Source organism: Plectropomus leopardus, chromosome 1, assembly GCF_008729295.1.
Source record: "Plectropomus leopardus isolate mb chromosome 1, YSFRI_Pleo_2.0, whole genome shotgun sequence".
Taxonomy (NCBI): domain Eukaryota; kingdom Metazoa; phylum Chordata; class Actinopteri; order Perciformes; family Serranidae; genus Plectropomus; species Plectropomus leopardus.
The window spans coordinates 22634665-22657355 of record NC_056463.1 but is presented as its reverse complement, the minus strand read 5'-3'; positions in this window follow the sequence as shown (position 1 = coordinate 22657355).

The following is a 22691-nucleotide window of genomic DNA, read 5'->3' as shown; positions in this document are numbered from 1 at the left end:
CTCACACGACTATTTTGGTCCAAACATTCACCATGCAGTGCAGCGAATAGCCTTCCGAGATTTACTCGCCAAATGAAAAAACTTCCCGCATTTAAGGCTTGGTCGGTGTTAATTTCAGACCCTGACAGGAATTGAACAGGGATTAAATAATTTAATAGTGTGGCTTTTCTGGACTTCCCAATCATACCAAACTGATGAATTCTGATGACGAAATGAGTCATTTTGCAGGGGTTAAAATGTAAAAATAAATGTATCCATTGATTTATAGCCATCTCCTTTACAATGCAAGTCTGTGGAAAAGAGTCCTTTTTTTTTGGGCCCAATGGCATCACGGGACTCTTTGGTCAGTACGAAAATAGGCTTCAAAGCCCAGTGCTCTTCCTGAGGGCCTGGATGAGAAGGACAGCAGGAAATCAAACAAAAAAGGCATAAAAAGTGACAAAAAAAGAGTTAAATGAAAAAGAGAGAAAAAGCTGTGTCTTGCTGTCAATTCCTCTTCCAGTATAAAGAATCACTGAGGCCACCTGCGCCAGATGCTGGCTAGGATCATTAGGCGTGTGGCTAAAGGAGAGTTGCTTACCAAAAGAGGAGAGCCATGTACCAAGCCCACCTGCCCAGGGATAAGAATCTCCCTGGGACTCTTAAGCTGAAAGGAAGAGAGTGCTGAGCCTCTCTTAAACAGATGAAGCTAAATAAAACCAAGGCTATTTATCAGTGTAGCAGCCACTCGACTTGTCACTCCTCACCCTGCCTCCTCTCCACTCAACCATTCATTCACAGCCGTGCTATCAGCCCACACAAAGCAAATCAGATGCATGAATCAGGACAAGCTGAAGTAAGCCAAAAATTACTTCTCCAGCTGGCCGAGAGGACAAATTAATACATAGAGTTGGGAACCACTTGAGAGTTGCACCATTTGACTTTCATTGCACTTTTGGATTATGTTACTGAAACACACAAACTTTAAAAGCTATGCCTGGTTGTTGGTGTTTGTAAAGGGCATTCCTGTTGTGGAGTATATATATTTGTCATTGAAGGCCTGACCAAACACTTCAGAATGACCCGGCAACCACAACATGATCCAATCGCTATTGCTCCCAAGGAAAGTCCCTGGGTTTTACGCAAGATCAAATGGACCATCAAAATTCCCAAATACTATCTTAAAACCCCATGTTGTTGGTCAACATAACCACAGTTGGTTCCCCTGCCCCTCCACGTCCATCTCCACGCCTCATCCTTGCAATAGTGAGGCGATTTCTACGCTCCATTCATCATGTGAGGAGCCTCCAGCTAAATCCTTCTCAGAGCTAAAAGAGTGATTCCTGCTGCTACTGTGTATCACTGACGCTGCTCCCTCGTGACAGATTTTCCAACACACACACAAAGTGGGAGACAGATTATTTTCACCAGACTTACTCTCTCCGGGGAGCAATCTGTCTGTGTTACACTGGCGTTAGTCACAGGGATAAAGGTAATGTGCTCCCCTACAGTCTGCAGAATTTCTTCCTCTTTCCAAAGTGGTATTAAAACAAAAGTCATAAGACATGATGTGTTTAAGTAAATGAATGATCACAGTGTGCACAAGTGCCTCCCTTCTTCACCATTACCACTGTATCGTACTGAAAACAGAATACGGAGGGGAAACTTAGAAACCAGCATTTTGAAACAGACAAGATTGTCTCATTATGATGCATTATACAGACTCCTCAGAGCTGCAGCCTCAGAGGTTTGGTCATTTTGGACCCACACGTGTATTGTTTAATCAGCATTGTTATCATTACCACTCTTCCTCCTCCACTCATCTACACTAAAGTGCTGAAGCAGGTGAATTACACGATGCAACTTCACGATACACAAGTGCATCTGTCCATTGTGCTTGTAGGCTCAATCTTAACCACTAACCCTTCACTAACCTTTAATGATCAGCTAGTGCCCCTAAAAATAGATGTACCTTGCAATACTAGCTCTACTGTACGTGTTTGTTTTTTGAGGCATCAAATAATGAGCTCTAATCCTGGAAATTGATACGTCTCCTTGCTTTTGTACAGCCGTTATAAGAAACAGCGTCAGTGGTTGGCAAACCATTCAGAGCGATAGCCATGTCTAATGGGGCTATAATGCAGGGTTGAATGGCTCTATCTGCTGGGGAGAGACGGCTCTCTCAGCAGCCCCTCAGGCCATCGCCTCAGGTCCTTTTCAGAGGAAATTCTCAAGTGTTTCATAATTTCCACTCATAAATGGCTTGTTTTGATCACTGAGCTATAGCATTATGTCTTTTTAGCAGTTTGCTGGCTGTTTGACAACCCAGATCATCAGCTTTGTTCATCCCTAAAATGAGTTCTGCTTATAATCGAAAAATAGACTGTTATCTTGTAATTTATAGGATAATCTTGTCACTACTACAGTACAAACAACTAAGTAGAGATGGTGTAGGCAGACAAGATCAGGGTGAGAGATAGAAAAACTCCCTATTGTAGCGTGTTGTGGCATCCACAGTGCACTTCAAACCCAAACAGCTGAGATAAACATGGGAAATGGCTCCTTTATTTCATTTTATTTTATTCCTTTATTCCTGTGTGCTGGTCTCTGAGGAGTGCTGGCATCGATTGCTGATTTAATGAAAGCGTCTGTTCCTCTCCCCCATTCCTCACTCCTCCTCCAGGTCACTCTGCTTAAAATGCCTCCGTTAATCAGATTTCTGTTAAAAGCCGTAAATAGAATCAGAGGTCTGGTGCCAAGACACACTCTCCTTTACTCTAGTCTTCACTCTGTCTATCCCTTTTCCATGATTTTCCCAACTGGTGCTGTGAATTCTGCAGGCTTTCCTTCTACGGAACAAGGTGTGCCCTAATAGGAAGCTCCCCATATTCACAAAGTCAATTTCCTCACAACAAAACAGATAAATAACTAGGGATGCATGCATTGTGAAATTCTGGGTCAAAATTGATGATTAAAATAACAGTTTCACCTATAAATGTTGCTGATGCAGAGTTTTTGTTGTTGTTATTTTTTGTATCAGGTAAACTTTTTTTTCATAATTATAACAAAAAATGAAATTGTTCTAATGTCATTCAGTCCTTCATTGCACATCCTTGACTTATCACAAATTCATCCGCACAACTTTATAAAACAACATTTAATTTCATGTTTTTTCACATAAAGATAAAAAAAAGCTAATATATAACTAATAAGTATGTGACTTCTAAACATTTAAACGCTAAATGTTAAGTAAAAAACACAAAACCAGCTATTTGAACATTTGCTGTTGTTTTTTTCATGACATAACATGCGGCAGGTGTTTAAAGGCATTACGTGGTGCAAACAATTTTTTTAATGCCCAGCTCCGTTTGTTCATTATATTTTACATATTAAAGCAATCACCACAGAAAATCCTCTCAGTTTAGTGGTAAAAATGGCCTGTCTACAGTACCATGTGGAGGAAGTAAAAGTCACCTCATCATTTACACACAATTTGCGTTGGGCCTATCTGAAGTCAAGAACTACCGTGAAATAAAAACACAAACTGAGAAAATGAAAAACTACCTGCTTTGTTGTCCTAAATAATTTCACTGCGGGGTTCTGAACTTCTGAACGTTCATTCTTAAAAAATTTACCTTTGAAAACCCATTCAAGAGGGGATCAGAGTCATGGTTGCTAAGGATTCAGGGTGGTGGTCCTGGGGCCTCCTTCACTAGTCAGCCTCGCAGATATTTAAAGGGTTAATCTGCATTGAATCAAGCAGGGAGTAAAACTTTTGGTGCACTCTTTGGTTTGAACATTTTATTCATGCTGCAGTGACAATGAAATGGCCATAGTAGCAAGTTTTATTAAATAATTTGATCCCTGCGGGTCTGATTAAGTCGCTGATTGCTTCTAGTGTATTTCTAAGTTGACCACATCCTTGTATAAGTAAACATTTTATAGATAACACTGCATGAAAAAAGCTTAATATCTCTTTAGTAAATCATATAACAATTGTTAAAGGATCAAAGTTTGATCTGAGTTTGTATAAGAAATACCATCAACCCTTAAAACCCGCTTATGTTATTGTTAGTTTCGTGCATAGGCTGTTTATAAAGATGGACAAGGAGTCTCCAGTTGCTCCCAATAAACATGATATGGCCGCTGCCATCTTGCGCTGCTGACATCATTTGGAGCCCACCTCTGTGCAGTGACACTGATCACACCCCAACCCTCAAACACTTGAACATACATCAGCTGAACCAAAATGACCTCTTTGGGAAAAATTTGACACATTTTTTCTATTTCTTAGTTTGACTCATGTTCCATCTGTAATTATCTAAACCATTAAATTAACCCTTTGTCATTACAGGGCTACAAAAAATATAACTGTAAATCTACTTTTATAATAACTGCAATATACTTCTAACGGGATGTAAGTGCTCAGGCACTAATATTTACCTATCCATGCACTGAGATTTATGTTTGCTCTTTCAATAAGGATTACCCCTTTTTACCCTATGAGGCTTCTGTTCAAATGTCAGTCTCCAACCTGCTCCATATCTGTCCTCTATGATCAGTCAGAGCTCTAAAGTAACAATACATAACTATAGTTTTTTATATATATATATATATAGATATATATATATATATACACATTTCATCATGTAATTGGGCCCCGGGACCTCAAACAGAATGACCACCCTGGCATCTACCATAAGATCTCTGCAACTAGTCTAGAAAGTTGATGTCTGCCTGGTGTTCAACCTCACATAGTTCTCCCACACCACTCCTCTTCTCACCGTCTCCCAGCTGCAGCTCAAATCCAGTTTAAGACACTGTTAATGGTCTACAGGGCAGCGAAAGGAACCACTTTTTCTTAGCAATGGTTAAATCCTACATGCTGCCTACACTGCACTCCACCCCCTCCAGAAAACTGTCAAGAGAACTGGAGGAAAGTGGGCTGAACATGTACCACCTTCTCAAATGTGACGGTCTACATGGGATTCACAATAATTTTATTACAAGTCCCAACCTTGCCTTACAGAGATCATAACAGTACAGTAATGTGTCGCCATATCTCACTCAGCTCACTCTAGAGTGTGCATGTGCATATGTACAGTACCAAGCAATGCATGTGTTGGATTTTTGTATGCATGGTTTTTGTGTATGTATGTATTAAATACATTTGACCCAACATGTTTGAAAGAGCTGTATGTTCAATTTAATATTTTGTGTGTGTGTTATGTTTTCTATATGATTTGATTATGACGTTTGCCAAAAAAAAAACACTGCTTGGATTTACAAACCTTGATTAGTTATTGTATATGCTAAAGGATTCTTTAAGCTGAGAGACTTTACTTTTCTTCCCAGTAGATAAGTAGCACTTAGACTGCCACGAAGGCTAATCATCACATTGTTCCTGATGAATAGCCAGCCAAAATGATTATGCACTCTACAAAAACTCTTAATTAGCAAAATCTCTTCCTCAATCAAGTATCTAAATTACATTTGTACAGTTCAGTGATTACTGACCAAAAGGAGGATTCTTGAGCTGTAAAGAATACGCTGGCCCATAAATGGTCCCATCGAATGGGTGACCACTCACTGAATGAATCATGTCCTAATAATTAAATTGTATGGCATACCGAGAGTGTTAACTTTAGTGGATGCACATTGAGCGGTTCTGACTTCTCAATAGGCTTTTAAAGAAATTAAGTGATGGGCTTGGACAATAATTTCTCTTTTCTGGGTCATTGATTGTTCTCTTTTTTGGCTCCTCCAGACACATTTTGCTCCTCTACTTAAGATTTGCTTTCAGGGACTCGTGCCTTATCCATATAACCCCAGGCCAGTCAAGGCAGTAAAGAGAAGCATGAGGCTGAGCTGCCACAGTTGTTACTTTTGAAAAGTGGTTGTAAAAATGTTTACCTTGAACTTTAATCTCTTTGGATTTCTTACTTTGTTTCTGGGACAGGTTTCCCACTCAAACACTGCATTTGTTCAAGAAAAATGATAACACCACTAAATAGGTATTAGTGGCTACATCAAGTCATTTCAAACTATTTATGTGCACATTGAAAATAATAAACTCAGATGATCACAAAAAAATATTTATATGTGATGGAGATAGTCACCAAACTAGTCACAAATGAAGGGCAATAAACACCATCTAGAGCACAATGATTGGTACTTGATTGATACAAGTACTGTTTACATCTGTGCAACATACAAAAACAAAAGTTATTATCAGACAAAATTTAATTAAATGCTCTTATAGGTTAAAAGAAATTAATTACAGTCATAACTTTCATCACTGGGAAATGGGGTACCGATCTGATCTCGAAGAACAGTATCAATCTAGGCATCTTTTTAACTGATCGTTATCCGCCATATTGAGCTATATAAACTCAGATCCAATCCTTTGTTTTATGTCAGTTGGCACGCTGGTGTTTTTATTCGCAATGCTTCATGCACAGCAATGCAGAGTGCGGACGTCGTCAACTCCGCTGAGCCCCGTGTGTAAGAGCAAAGGCTGAGCTCCGAATACTATGAAACAACACAACCCATGAACGTTCGCAAAATGTAGTACGAGACCGTTTGTTATTTACCGAAGTTGTGAGTACCTGTTTCCTTTCAGCTCAGTGTGAGTCTCTCCTGTGTTCTGCTGGTTCATGGTGTCTCACTGACTGGCTCGAAGGAGCGACGGCAATGGAGAGATTACAACAACCCCATTAACCACACCACTGCAAGTGCAACAAAAGCCCTGCGAGCAAAAAGCCAATAAGAATAATTTATTAATATGGCCTGAAGTCGGGCGCTGAGTGCTATTCTTAAGTCCATTCTGTAGCAACTTTCATGAATGCAGAGGCATGTTGCGTCTGAGGTTGCTAAGCAACCACAACCAGCACCGTAACCAAGCCTTCAGAAATCCTAAGTGCAGACCTGATCTTTGTCCAGGTGTTTTGTAAGTGTGTGTGTTGAGCTTGAAATACAGTCAGTGGGAGAGATGTAAAGCTCAGGTTCATCCCTGCACTAAAATGATCAACATGTCCTCCATATCTATCAGAGCCTGATATTTCTGAAAGAAAGATATCTGTTGCCTGTGATTGGTTGTTCCTCTTCACATAACATGCAGTACATGCTTCTGCGTTCAAAAAGTTGAATTCTGTTCATACCAGGGTGCAGCCGCTGCACGATGAAAAATAGGCACTGGGGAAGGCATGCGCATTGGAAAGCCATGGTAAACATAGTCAAAGCAGCTGTGTACAGCCCCTTAAAGGGACAGAGAAATTCCCTTGAGACAGCGATAAGGCCAAAAGGATTAAAAAGAGGTTTTGTTATTTTTTTACTTATTTAGGCTTCTCATTTTGTAAAATTAAATAAACATAAAAAAAACGTCAAGGAACAGCTTGGAAGCAGGGATTATTTTTCTTAATGATTGCAGGGCTATTTAACTGTCAAGCATATATATTTCATTGTTTTTAACTTAAAAGTACCTGAAGTGTGGTGTGTACTGTGCAGCCGTATTATCTGGGAAAAGAGAAGTAGCAGATCTGTATTTGGTGTGGCAGATACTTTATATTACTCATACCATCTGTATATGGGGCAAAAAAAACTTTATGAGAACATTCCTAAACAGGATGTTTAACATCACATTGAATCACAGTAAGAATATATGAATATGACTACGTATAACATTCTGGAGATTTTCACTCTTGAATGGTGTTTGATAGTAAGTATGATTTATACAGTATGCATATGTCATGAGTTGCACTTGAATCCTACTCATGCCTATGTTTAATCTTTTGAACTGATTAGGCTTACGCAGAGAACTGTCACGGCTTCCACAGGAATATACATACATATAACATCTTCGTAGAAGCAGAAAACAGAAACAAGCAGCTGTTATGGTATCTAAAATGTTTAATTATTTAAACCAGTCAAAACAGCTCAGATAAATTTGCAGCAATAAGAACATTTGTTTAACACACGGAGACTGTCAAAACACGAAAATTAGTCACATAAGAAAGAGCTTTTTCTTTTTATAATGTGTTCATTTTTCTTTTCTTTTTTTTGACCTCAGAAAACTAACAATTTGCTGCAATCTGTTGGCATCTAGCTATTAATCTAGTGCTGCTGAACAGCCTGCAGGACTGTTTTGATTTAAGGGCCATAACAGCGTCTTCTCTCTATACAAGTACCTGCATTTCATTTGTTTCAGTTTTTCTGAGCCGTATAAGCAACCTGTCAGCTTGTCATAATATTAGGCCGATAATCAGAGTCAATTAGCGTCCACCTTCCCTTTCTTTTGTACCTAATCCTTTGCCTTTCCCCTGCCATGCCTCTGAAACTAGAGAACAACCATTACTGCTTTTATTATGATTTTTCTTTTTTTTTTTTTGCGATCCAAAGTGGTTTTTACTGATATCAAGCTTCTTCCTGATCAATAAATAGGACTGTAGGCTAGTGCCATTTATCACCTCCAAACCAGCCTACCTGCCTCATGATGAGTGATAGATCTTCCATGCAGTCTGCAATCTAAAATTACTCATAAAGACTGATTAAGGCCAAATCAGAAACTTCCTCTTCTGAATCCTGTACATATCATCAAAAAAAGGCTTCCTAGAGTCAAGCAGCCATATGATAGACGAGCATTTCCAAGCACGAGGCCAGGGTATTGTGCGTGCCATGAAGCTTATTTTATAGGGTCCTTGATAGATGTTGTTTAGAGCGATTTAAGCGGCCCTTATGCTGGTGTCAGCATCTGACCCCTCCGCAGTGATAAAGCTATCAGAAAGAGAGAGTAGAACCAGAAGTGAAATATGGAGGGAGGGACATGTGTGCCAGATAAACTCCTGCATACTGGGCACCCACCCAGCTCTGAGAGAGGAAAGCCTTCAGTCTTATCTGCATAAAACGTGAGGGGTGGCTGATGGGGGGGGGGGGGGGGGACAAGTGCAGAAAGAGACATTTCAGTGAAATTGCCTGTAAAGTCCACTTACAATCCAACTTTCCAAACCTGAATTTGAATGAAGACCATTTTCCCCAAGAAAAACATGTGCAAACTCACTCCTCGTTGCATAAATCAGATCAAAGTTTAAGACATTACTTTGCTAAGTGATAAAATCGATTTAACTAAACAGGTGAAAGCTGCACAGTGCACAGTGCAACGCGTAGCATCAAAAGACGAGCAATATCACTGAAAACAGAAGTCTTAATCTTAGTTCAGGGTTCCCACACATTTTCATGGATAAGATTTCAAACTTTTGAAGGACCAATAATATAGTTTTTTTTCTTCCACTTCTCCTGGCATTTTTTCAACCATACCAGATACAAACGCTATTCAAACATAATTTCAGCTAGATGCCATGCATAAAGGGAAAGAGAACGCAGGGAGAAAATGAAAAATCGTACTTGGTGGTCAACAAAATGTCACATATCAACACATATCAGAGCTACAAGTTACATTAAAAGCTACGGAAATAAAATCTGCCATTATGTTACATTGCATAGAAAGTTTACAAAAGATAACTGTGACAATTTCATCATACACAAGAAAATTCCATGACTTTCTCAAAAACGTTCAATAATTTTTACTAATTTCTTGACGTTTCCAGGCGTTAAAAAATATGACAATATGATCAATATGACCAATATCCAGGTTTTCCATGACCGTGGGAACCCTGCTAGTTCTTCAACAAAGTGTTTTGCAATAAACTGACAGTAGAACAGAGCCAAAATACCTAAACTTTAAATCAGAATAATAAAACAACAGTAAAACAATAAAGGCAAAGTAGAAAAATTAAAAAGGGTGATGCTAAAAGTTGTACAAGGGTTTCAAATGAAAGTAAATTTTAACAAATAATTTCAAAGATGACAGCCTGGGACGCTGAAGCCAAAGCTTAGAGGGTCAAGACTGAGAGACTGTATTGAAGGATCAAAGATAAGAAGTTCCTCACCTTAACTTTTCAGGTTAGTTGTTTAAAGAACCAAAGAGCCCTACCTGAGGATCTCAGTCAACTGTGATTCGTAACATGTAATGTCTAAAATGGAGATTGGTGCCACATAGAAGTTTAAAAATGATTAATCCAATCTCAGGGTCAGGTGTATCTTTCAATCAACCCTGATAATAAATAGCCATAAAAGGTCATTTCTGTTCAGTTTCCAAAGGTATTACAACCAGCTCACAGTTATGCTGTGCTCTACAAATTTACCCCCACTGTTTGGAAAACTGTCACCCTTGACAGTATGCTGAATTAGCTGTTAGGAATTCCTTCTTGCAGTGTAACCTTGCGTTCATAATATGTTGGTCTTTTATTGTGGAAAGCAAACAATGGAGGGCGTGTGATGTAATGCCATGACAGTCTGATAAATAATAAAGAGTGGGCGTCTTGGTTCACTCTGCTTCAGAGTACGGAGCCTGTATGTTTACATCCAGCTTTCTGTTGGATTTCACTGCAAACTACGTTAGCAGTTAGCTGCCTCTCCTAGCACAACCAGAATGCTCCAAAAATAAACAAGCGACCATGTACGAGCGAGTTATGTGATGCAATTTTCTGTTTTCGCATTTGGTGTGAACACACAGTAGCAATGGATGTACAGACAACTACCACTCCACATCTAGTGTGAAATGTCTTTATCATCACTGCATTTTTATAAATGATTGCAATGTGGTCTCATATCGCCCACTACACAAACACTGTCTCACTCCCTCTTCCTCTCCTTGTTATATGTCTCGTACTCATACTACTGACGTTACATCCAGTGCAATTACCAACGGCAGGACATAACCAACAAAAGAAATGGATGTTTTTGCAACTTCAGTGTAGCGATTGCAAGGTTTACTACAACTTCAGTAATATCTGAAGAGTTACATTCGACAGAAACAGTTTCAAGTCCACTCATTCACAGAGCAGTCCAGTCTACATCTTTGCTGTTTGTGGCAAGGCAGTCTTCAGTATTGATAGGCTATGACTGGTGACATGTAACCAATCAGATAGTGCTGTGGGCTGGACATTGAGCGAGGCTACAAGGTAGTGACTGCAGACAGACCAAGCCCCCAGGAAGTGCGCCATGCATTGATGCAAACATTACATAGTGGCCGAAAGTGGAGTTACACCGTTTGAGTCAGTCACGTGATGCACACTGCCCCAGAAAGACTTTTCCCGTTTGCTCACATGGGGAAAGAGACATCTGTAAATCAGTAAATCATTTTTTGTGAGCATCAAAATCCCCACAAAACGTATTCTATCCCTGTCTGGATGTAAACAATCCAGTTTGATAACATTTGGAAAGTCTAAAAGAGCCACAAGTTTAAATTTTTTAGACCGCCATTCAAGCTATCCAAGGCGCATATATGACAGTCGGTCGCTCCGCCGGCTGGTGTTACCCGCTCGTCCATACTCGACCCAAGATTAGCGTCACCAATCCAGTATCTGATCCAATGTCTCCCCTTCTCTTCCTGTGATATGATGCTGACTAATGGCCAGAAAAGTGTTTTTGCACAACATTAAGAAGTCACAGTGGAGCTGACATTTTGGGTATGCAATGTCTTCACTTGACATTTATGTGAAATTTTGTCAAAACCAGCTTGTGAATTCTTGAGTTGCGAGGTCACAGTGACCTTGACCTTTGACCTTCAGCCACCAAATGACTCAAAGTGGACGATTGTGAAAAATTTGAAGAAATTCCCTCACGGCATACTTATTATATTGCGTTTATGAGCATGGGACAGACATAAAAATATATAGATGTAGGGACGGACATGCATCCCATTCTCATAACAACACATGGACAGATGGGTGGACGGACAAATTACCCGAAAAACAAAATGCCACGGCTATCACTGGCATAGAAGCATGAAAACAAAAAAAACTGCAACTACTCAAGTGACTATAGTATTGTGGTGATATGATTGTTGTCACAGCTCTTGTTGCAACCGCTTTAATAAGTAGGTCAAATCAGTGGACAAACTACTGTCACAAGCTTCCACTTGTTTTCAAAACACTTTGTGTCATGCTTCTTCCTCTGTGACTTTGCTGCAACTTTGACTTAGATACCTGCAAAGAGTAGGAAAGCTATGTAAGTGGCATGTTTTTATTTTATTTTATTTTATTTCTGTCAAGACTGCAATCTCCACAGGTGATTGCATCATCAAGTGATTTTGTGTGCAAGAAAGCTGATCTTAAATATTATGTTTAGCTTTGGTATAACTATCAGTAGCTTAGAGCCTAAAGCTGGTACACAGACAACCTATTGTGGCTAATTACTTTTAATAAGGTCCACCTTTATAGACCATTAGCACCAGCCAGACTGAGTTGCAGACCTTTAGTGTGCTGATAAACTCGACTGTTTACAGCCCTTAAACCACAGACAGTGTTGTCACATTGCGTTAAAAGCTCTGTCAGTCAAAATGAGTGAAAATTTCTTTTAATTCCATCGAGTGAAGTCAACTTGATTTAGTCACTACTCATCACTTGCACAATTAAGATATAATTAAGTAGTAATTTGCAATAGAAAAGACTCATAAATAAAATATGTGTAAAATGAAACAAATCCAAACTGCATTCCTACCAGCTTGAAATGAGCTAAAAGACAGAGAACAAGGAACGGATTCAGAGATGTACTGCAGGTAAGAAAAGGTGCTGGCACAAAAAATACTCTTCATCATAGAGGTTACTCTTTTAGGAAGGTATTACAAACCCAATGGGACATTAACCCCACCTCCCATCTCCCCTCCAAGCTCTATAATACAGACACTGCCCCAAATGAGTAGTTGGTGTTGTCATGTGAAATTGAGACCTATTGGTTGTAATCAGGAAATGCGACAGGCCTGTCCCCTCTAAGAGCAGGTCACCTCTACTCCCCCGCCCTCTTCCTGTTCTGGTCTGTTCAGCCTTCATGAGCCCCATGTTTTATTCCCCATTTCTGTCCATACACATTGGCCCTGTCATTTTTCACCTGGTGACTGATTATGGCTACACTCTTCAGCCAATCTTCACTTACAGCTCCTTGTCTTCTCTGGCTTTATGACATTATTACATGTCTTTATCACCGCCATCAATACTCCTGGCCACACAGTGAGATCATTCAACACCCAGTCCAGAATACATGTGGGCACAAACACCATAAGCCTAGCCCACAAATCTTCAACACACACTATGCATGTTGTCTTAGTTGGACAGAGTCCTGAGGCAAAGTACATTCAAGTTAATATATTATCAATTGACCATAATCAACATTATTCCGCCCCATTTATAAAGTAGTAGTTACTTCTCTAGACTTACTCTGCTCAGCCTGGGATATAATTTCTTTCTGTCTGGCTGCACAAACTTGACTGTGATAACAGAAGTTCAATAGTTTGACTAACCAAGCATGTGTGAAATTTGTAATGAGATTCATAATCCTCTAACTCAAAATGAAATTCTGTTCAAAATCAATGAAAACAAGGCAGTAGTTCCTATATTACCCAGTCTAATAGATTAAACATGTGGGAGTGGTGAAATAAAGTCACAAGGAGGGACAATGGAAAAAGAGGGTGAGATAAAATAAAGTAGCACGGAAGAAGACATCTCTGTCCACAGAGGATTGTACTCTGTTGTACTGTACTGTAAGAACATAACGCTATATATCAGCATTATATCGATATTGTGATATTAGAACAGATATCTTTTTAGACTTTGGATATCATAATATTGCGAGTGTTGTCTTTTCCTGGTTTTAGTCATTACAGTAGTCATTATATCCACATTACTGCTGATGATTTATCAAAAATGTAATTTTGCAAATATGTTGCGAACGCTCCAATATTCAATCTTAATACTGATGGAAGTATTTGGTCAAAAATATTGTGATATTTAACATATTTCTCCATATCGCCCTGCCCCATTTTGATTTTCTTTTTCCAAAACACACTCAGTGACCACAAAAAGTTTCTCTGCTTTTTCTCTTTACACTCTTAACATTAGGACTATGACTTTATTTTTATTTGTTAAATTTGTCCTTTAAATCCAGACAATTTCTTCCAAACTAACTTCAGAGAACAATGTAGAGACTGAACACACCCAAGTGATGAAATAGCAAGAGAGACTTAAAATTAAGGAAAAGAGATTTCCAGGCCAAAAATCTAATCACATCCTGAGTTCATAAAACAAGTCAAACACTTTGCTCTAAATAAAGAATGAAAGACACAACAAAGATTTTTTTAAGTGGAAACCATATTATCTAAATGCTGTTCAAAGTCTTAACTGATTTCTCAGTTACACAAACAACCGTAGCCTATTTTGTAACTCAGAGGTCAGAGTTCATTTTCAATGTATGTACATACAGAGGTGCATGCTTCAAAGCATCTGACATTTGTGGTTTAGGGTTCCTGACCAGAGGTGGCAGTCACAAAGGTTAATTGCTTGCACAATGGCAAACATCAAAAGGACTAAATGAACTGCCAAAAACAAAACAAAAAACAATAGTGCAAGTTTTTCCATAAGCCCTCGACAGACTGTAAGCCAAGTAGAGGCTGGATTTGTCATGAACTGCTCACACTGTAACTTAGTAAGTCTAAGTTTCAGTTAAGGTAACACTTTTCCTTACAGACACCGATAATAGATATTCTATTTAAATATCAAATGCAATTCATAAACAAAACACAGATTCATTTTTCTGATCCAAACAAGTTAGTAGTAAATGAAGGTGTGTCCACTGCAACCCTCCAAATGTTTATGTTTTTTCAGAGTTTCTTGACATGTACTTTCAATTCATGTCAATAATGACAGTCACATATTTTAGCTTAAGCATAAACCTCCTCAGTCTCCTGTCTGTAATGGAAATGACTTGTGGTCCCACCACAGCCCAGTTGTAAATATGTGTCTAATATTAAACAAAAAATGAGCAACACTTATCTATGTTTCACAGTCACTTTTGTCAAATCTAACCGAACGTACATGCGCGTGTGTATTCTCTTTGTGTACGTATGTGTGCATTAGTGTCGGTTATTTGAGTGCAGTCATGCATGCCTGCCCCTGGGTGGGTGTGGGGATGTGTCTCTGTGTGCGTGTGTCTGAGTGTGTTCGCGTAAGAGAGCTTGAGCACTTACAGTAAGTTGATTGAAATGGGGAATTTTAACATGAGAGAAGCGTAATCTCGGTCTCACAACAGGCTGCCTCAATGTCAGAGGAGCACTGCACTGGTGGCAATTACTATTGACATCACGCTAATTGTAGCTGAATAATTAATCCTTACTGTTCAGGTGTACAGGGACCTGAAAAGGTGAGCTGGATGTGGCAGAGTTGAACTCTCGCATAGTAGAATGGGGACTAATTGGATTTTGAATCATTGTGTTTATTGGACAGTCACAATATTATCTATTCCAGTTTGGGTCATGTTTAAGAAGACATAGTAGCCATAATTAGACTCTTAAGACCACAGCATACCAATTAATAACAATTACAGTATGAATCCAAATATCCACAGTATTCTTGAAGCATATACACATTTATTGTACATGCAAAGCTGAATTCAGATCATGAAAACAATGTAGTCTGTGTCTGTGTAAGTGGATGAGCCAAGTCAAGTAATTGTAGCACTTGTGTGCCCTCTATTGGACCCTACAAGGATTTAAAGTAATGTGTTATTGTTGTTACATTACGATTTGGGTAATCATATTGACTCTCATGATTCTTACAGAGAACTCAATCACAGTAGGCCTGATGTTTTAGGCCAATCAAGATATTTTGTATTATTTTTAATTCACGTTGTAAAATCCCTTTGTATTGTTCATAAAACTGTGGTGATGAAACATACAACATCAAGATGCTTTGAGTATGGAAAGAGCTGTCCAACAATAAAAAGTTGTCTATAAATGAGAACCTGAGCTTTAAAAATAATTCCTGTAAACTCCTGTGTTGCTCCTCTGACCTGCCTTAGGGCACAATGAATTACCAAGATATCAGACATTAAATTTAATGTTTTTTAAGATTTTTGAGATAATTCTTAACCACTTTACAAGATTGATTTTTGGACAAATCATAATATTCTTGTTCAAGCACTGCAGGTAGGTATAAAGGTAAGCAGTATATGTGGTCTCATGCAGAGAGGTAAGTACATACATGAAGTAAAGATTTGTAACATTACAAATGTGGACTTACACACACAAGACCTTGATTCATTTTGACAAAAACAGATATGCATTTGGAAAAATTGAATTAAATGAAATGTTTGAGGCAATAAAGATCTCATTAATTTGAAATCAAGAGTAATTAATGACTCTTGAGGCCTACATTTTATAAAATTGAACTCAAGACATTTTAAGACTTTTTAAGAACCAGTAGACACCTTGATTTCTCAAGAAGTACCACCAAGCTATTATAGGACTTTTATATTTATTGCAATAAAATCAGCTTTGAACAGATAGTTTCTCAATATTTGTTAAAGGTTTTGACCTAACCTTTAAAAAACTAAACTTGAATGCAAATTATCACATATACTGTTAATTCTTAAAGACTTCTATCAGATGTATAGTGACCTACATAATGAATACTGTTCCGTTTGAGGAAAGTCAGATGTGACCAAAGTTTCTGTGTATAGTTTAAAAACTTCAGTTAAGGGAAAACCTATTCATGTTTTCTCCTTCTGACTAGTTCTTCAAAGAAGGCAGCCTGAAAAAAGGCTTTGAGGGGAAGTAAAGTGTAATGTGGTTTGAATGAAATGACACCTCTGATCATTCACCAGGATATGCGGAATAAAATGTACCACTGAAAATGGTGTTTGACGTACAACAGCGTCAAGAGAAGGTGATTCATCCTGCTTAACACCAACGTGTGATATAGCTGCTCTGTTAATCTATCATCAATTATCCTTCATTATCTTCTTATACTAATCCAGTATGGCACTACAAGCCAATGAGGTTTCAATATTTGTGGAAAGTTGACTCATCACAGCCATTTCCAAATGACTCATTACTATACATAAAGACCAACATCCTAAGTAAGTGGCAAAGTACAAATCCGCTTCCTCTTCTGTACTAAAGAGACAAGAGCAAGACTTAACATTTTGAGGATAATCAGACTTTCTTTCAAATGTAGCACAACTGGGAGACTTGGTGCGTCACTATATAGTGAGACAATGTTGCCATCTAGTGAGTAACACAGCAACATTTTTTCTGACCCATTAGCTCATATTGTGAAGTAAAGGCCATTTTCCTGTTATTAACAGCTCTCATCCCCCCAGCTTTAGTGAAACTGATTTTCCAATATTTGTCTCGTAATATTTTATTTCCTAAATTGTTGTTTGTAGTGCTTTGTTTCATACTGAACACTGTACAGTGCCTATATTTTGTACCAAATATGTGAAAAGGCTTCTGAGAAACAGCAGCCTATCCCTCCACGAGTTGTCATGTTAATTTAATTTATTTTTCATCTTACTGAGTAATGCTGCATTTTTCCGAATTTCCCTGCAGACGGCTTCAACTGGAAAACTGCAAATTAATTGCTGATACTCAAAAACTTTAAAATCTAAATATTTTGTACAAAACTACCAACGGTTATTGTAAATGTTAGATGATATCCAAAATATATCTTTGTTTATGAGTGAAGACTCACCTTTACATTTAGATTTATGACTTTGTCATCTGGCAAAGACTTCTTTTCGCCAAATTAGTTGAAATTAAAGTCAAAGTTATGACCTATCCATCAAAATGGTCTAAATAACATTGTAAAAGATATAAGATCAAGCTGTAGGACTACAAAAGTACCATTCATTTGACCTATCATTCATGAAAATAACTAACATCTCAGAGATCACAGCCCATGTTTTAGTTTAAATCGGGCTGAACCCAAATATTCAGCTTTTCAAATATTTGTTAATTGGGTAGGTATTCAGTTTTCAATTTGGGCATTCAGTTATTTGTTTTTTTTCTGCAGAGAATGTATGCTATTTCAGTGTTTTTGATACTGCCCCCCAAGGACACTTGTAATAGATCGGGTGATGCACTATTTTGTGGTTTTCTTATATTTTTTTTTTTTGTTTGTTTTTGGGTTTTTTTTAATCCTGGTCACCATTATCTTAGATTTTTTGGGAGATGAGTGCAAAGACTTTTCCCCATGAAACGCCAGCAGTGTTTTGTGGACTATAAAACTCGACCCGGCTTTCCATCGGCATGAGAGTGAGTGAATATTGATAGAATTTTCATTTTTCATTTTTGGGTGACCATCGTCGCATTTTCAATTACATATGACTCGTAATGCCAGGAAACATCTGATCTGTCTGCTCAGACCACAGTCTTCTTTGCAGATATCCGAATCATATGTGATTTATTTCCACATATGTATGAGGCCTGAAACCCAACTGAGAATATCTGATTTCATGTGCTTTTTTTTCCTGCCTACAAGTTCATGATGGATATCCAATCTGTGCCACATGAGAGGATGAATCGGAATTGGGTCACTTGAACCATGTAGTGTAAATCCAGCCAAATTTTTATGAACTAAAACCAAGTAAAACAAGTCGCAAAAGGGGGGACATGTTCTGACAAGTGTATTTTAGATGTTGTGCAATGATCAGCACCTTTTTGTCAGGTAGTTTTCTTATTGCTTCAGACACTTTGTCACACCTCTCTTGCCACAATAATATTTTGATAAAGTGTCAGGGTCAGACTACACCACTTGAATGTACATTTTAACATTTCTACATCCCTAAAAAGTTTATAGACTTTTTCATTGCTAACCTGTTGCCAGGGTTACACCTTTGGTTCCTCTTTACTTCCTGCCACCCACTGCAGGAAATACAAAAGAACCCATCTATAATGTTTGTGTTGTCGCGTTTGAAAAGATTTGTACAGTTCAAAAGTAGCTGAGTTTGTTATAGATGCTTTATTATGTTATTTTTGTAAGAGCCACACCAGTTCAGTTTATCACTATGAACACTGTCGCCTTCAGTTGCAGTGTAAGTAGGGCCTCTACATTTACAGTCAATAAGTGTAAAGTCTAAAGAAGCCGCCCTGTAACTATGGAAGGAACCCATGGTTATCAGGACGGCATTAGACAAAGTGATCAAGCCATGATTCTGTGATCCAGAAGGGTTAGTGCTCTGTTGTTACAGGCAACAGCTTTTTATAAGTTTTTACAGGATGCATATATGCCATGCCCAAAATGGACAAATTAAGAGTTGTTTCCAGTGATTATGATTGCCTTTCAACTCTTGAAATGGATTTGATATAGTTGTAGCAGCAATGGAAGAACATTACTGGCAAAGCTGACATTTGGAAGGCCACAATCATAGTAAGGCGTATGCATGTATACGATACATATTAGAAGCAGACATCCTGTACAGAAAAGCAAACACTTCCACAAAACGTATCATCAAAACAATGTTGACTGAGTACTGACAATTAAGGGAGTTTAGGGATATTGAGGGAGTTCTTATCCTTGGAGCTGGCTGTGTCAGTAGACAGCATGCAGAGACAGTTGCAAAATGCAACTTAAATACAGCTGAAACCAAGTCAGCAAAGCACAGTATATTTAATTTCAACAACATCAGTTGCACACAGCCCACCAAAGTCATGCAGTATGTCTGCTTTGACCAGCAGCATCCAACAGTCATATCACAACCTAACATGTGAGAGTTATCACACTGACAATTAAGACTTTTTTTCTTTTAACTGAATTTCACAATTACTAAGTTTGAAGTTAAGTGCATATTCACCTTTTTTTTGATGTAGTAGTAGTCAGTAGTCACAAAACTGAATACATTACTTATGGCATTTGGTTTGGTTTTTTAACCTGAGACATCACTGAGACCATCAGTCAGTGTGTGCTTAGGGCACTATCTACAGGACAAAATGTGTTACGACATGTAAACTAGAGAACTGGATAGGTTTAATTCAGTTGCTCTGTCTTTAGATGCACATAAAATTATCCCAAAAAAAGGCTTTATCCATAATTTATGGATTTAAATCTGACATTTCTAATCTTGACAATCAATAGAATTTATGATGACATTTTTTAAACAAGAGAACAAACCCTGTAACCTTTTTAGGTGATATTGTGCTTCAAGGGTGATTCTCCCAAACAATTTTTAATTGATCATATGTTTTGGGTGCTATCTCTGTCTTGAGACAATGTTTGTGTAGTTGGTGGGGATGTGCTGATGAAGGCCATTCTTTCTGAATCAGCATCAGAAAAGAATGAGTCGGGGCCTTGCAAAAAGGAAAACACCCTACAAATTCTATTATTTATAAATACCAGCATCTCTTTAAGTTAATTATACACTTATTTTTGCTGACCTACAGCTTTGCCAGACATACAGACATATACAAAATGCAGCCCTTGCCCTGGTTTAGGGGAGCATTAAAGTTTAAAAGGTAATGTGGCTCAAACAGCCACATTTTTTTCTCATTCTTTCAGTTTTTGACTGAGATATGACATTGCAGACAATTCACATACAGATTAGATAGATAGATAGATAGATAGATAGATAGAAATTTGTACAAAGCTCTTACAAAAATGTTTGCACAAATTTGTATTTTCAGCAGGTTTCACTGGCCAATGAAAGAGCAAAGAAAATGGTGAGATGTGGAAAAAGTATGATGCACTGCTGCCATTATGCAGATTCATTTAGTCATTTCAAGATCTGAGAAAACATATACCCACCCAGCAAATTCTGGCTTTTGACTGTGACATTTACGTTAAAATGCCAAAATTTGCTGGACGTTTTAGAACTCACAATTCTATTCTAACACATCAGTGATCAAACAGCTGATTTCAGAAGATGCCACTTTAGAGTTAAAACACATACAGAGCCAGCAAGAAATATGCATCATTCAATTTTCGCAGCAATCTAAGTATGGCAAAATGTGCACTCACAAACACAATCATAGATTAGTGAAGAACACAAACAAACAAATTCCAGGCGACAATTCAACAACAGATTAAAACATCATGGAGGCTTGTGGGCGAATTAATAAACATCCAAAATGTATAATATCAGATGTCTTCTGCAGAAATTGCCCAGATGTGGCAATATGACATGGCTGCATTGTATATAAGCCTAGACAAAGCATCATCCAAACACTAGCAGGCTTTGTGTCAATACATGGTTTGCAAAATCAAATCAGCTGCGAGTCAACTTCAGAAGGGAAAAACCAACTTACTCTACCAGCCACAAAACAAGACAGAAAAAATGTATTTGACTCCATCCAAATTCCCTGTCTGTCACCTCCATCAAAACTCAATCACAATAACTGCACAACATAGCCTACTTTTTCCAGTAAGCAAAGCATTGAGCCCAAGATCTTCTGTTGCTCATTAAACCAGCAATAAACATTATCAAAGCCAGCGGTCCTACCTTACAGTAGCTGTTGGATGTTCTTTAAACTTGCTCCTCCACGCCAATTCAGCACCACCGCCATGACATAACACAGCACAGTCTTTCAGCCACTTGTCCAAACATTATTGGGGGCGCTGCCATGGCTGCTCTTCCTAGTTAGGGAATGAACATACAAGCTGTCACTTACAGGGCTAACATTAGCTAGCATCAACTTTAGCTGTAGCGGGCCAACTTTACTCACCGCCACCCTGCTTTCATTCTCCGAATTGTCCTCCAAATCTGTGGTTTCATCGTCCTCTTCAGATGTAATTGTTGAAAATATCTGCGTTATACCGCTTTTTGTAATAAACTGTAGCTTGTGTCCATCGACTGGTCCGGTTGACCAACAAACACTGAGTCTGAGTCCAGCTCGAGCGGCGCCGTCTGAAACGTCACGCTCATTACTGCACGTGCACGCTGCAAAGATATTTGGTGAGGGACATTTGTCGCGCAAATAAAAGAGCAATAATCCTTGATTTTGGGCGCCCTGGGATAATTCGTGCTTTATCACTTGCATGGCTTAAATTAACTATCACCACAGGAACAAGTAAAAATGGATCCGCGACATTACCGTCGGTGTGTACCGGTGCGCGAGTGGGCGGAGTTTGAACATTATCTGGCAGCTATGTCGGTGTTGTGGCATTTTGCGCTGCCCCCTAGAGATGAGCAAGGCTGACCTCATTTTATTATCATGGTCCATGTTTGCGGACCAGCCTGCCTGAACACCTACCTTTTTAGTTTGGCTTTTAATTTAACTTTATGTATTCATCTATTGATTATGTGTGCATACATTTCAGTCTGTTTTACCGTTTTAATACTTTGTATACCATTTTATTATTTTTAACTTGTATGTATTATTTTACTTTGTGCTGTTACCCTTTATATACCCTTTATTTGTTCTTTGACTATTTTATGTACTTATCTGTTGTTATTATTATCATTTTATTTTTTGAAATCTATTTTTATATTTCTATTTATACGTTTTATTCTGCCTCTGGTGTTTCCTCACTTATGGTAACATTTCCTTAGTGCTTTTTTAGTACCTTACTTTACTAAATCACAGTCTTGTGTTCATTTGCGTGTGTGTGTGTGTGCGTGTGTGTGTGTGTGTGGAGGGGGGGTATGAAGCACTTTCTGTTACAAATTGTATGAAAAGTGCTATGCTAATGAAGCTTGATTGACTGATTGACTGGTTGATTGATTGATTGATTGATTGATTGGTAGTATCAGACTAGTCTGATGAACTGGTCTTCTGATGCACACTGATTTACCCTTGCAAAAACAATTTTCAGTGTCTACTCAGACATGTCGTGTGAAACAGACAGTGGTGGGCTGTCAGGACCACCAGGGCCTTCTCTGCTGGCCCTGTC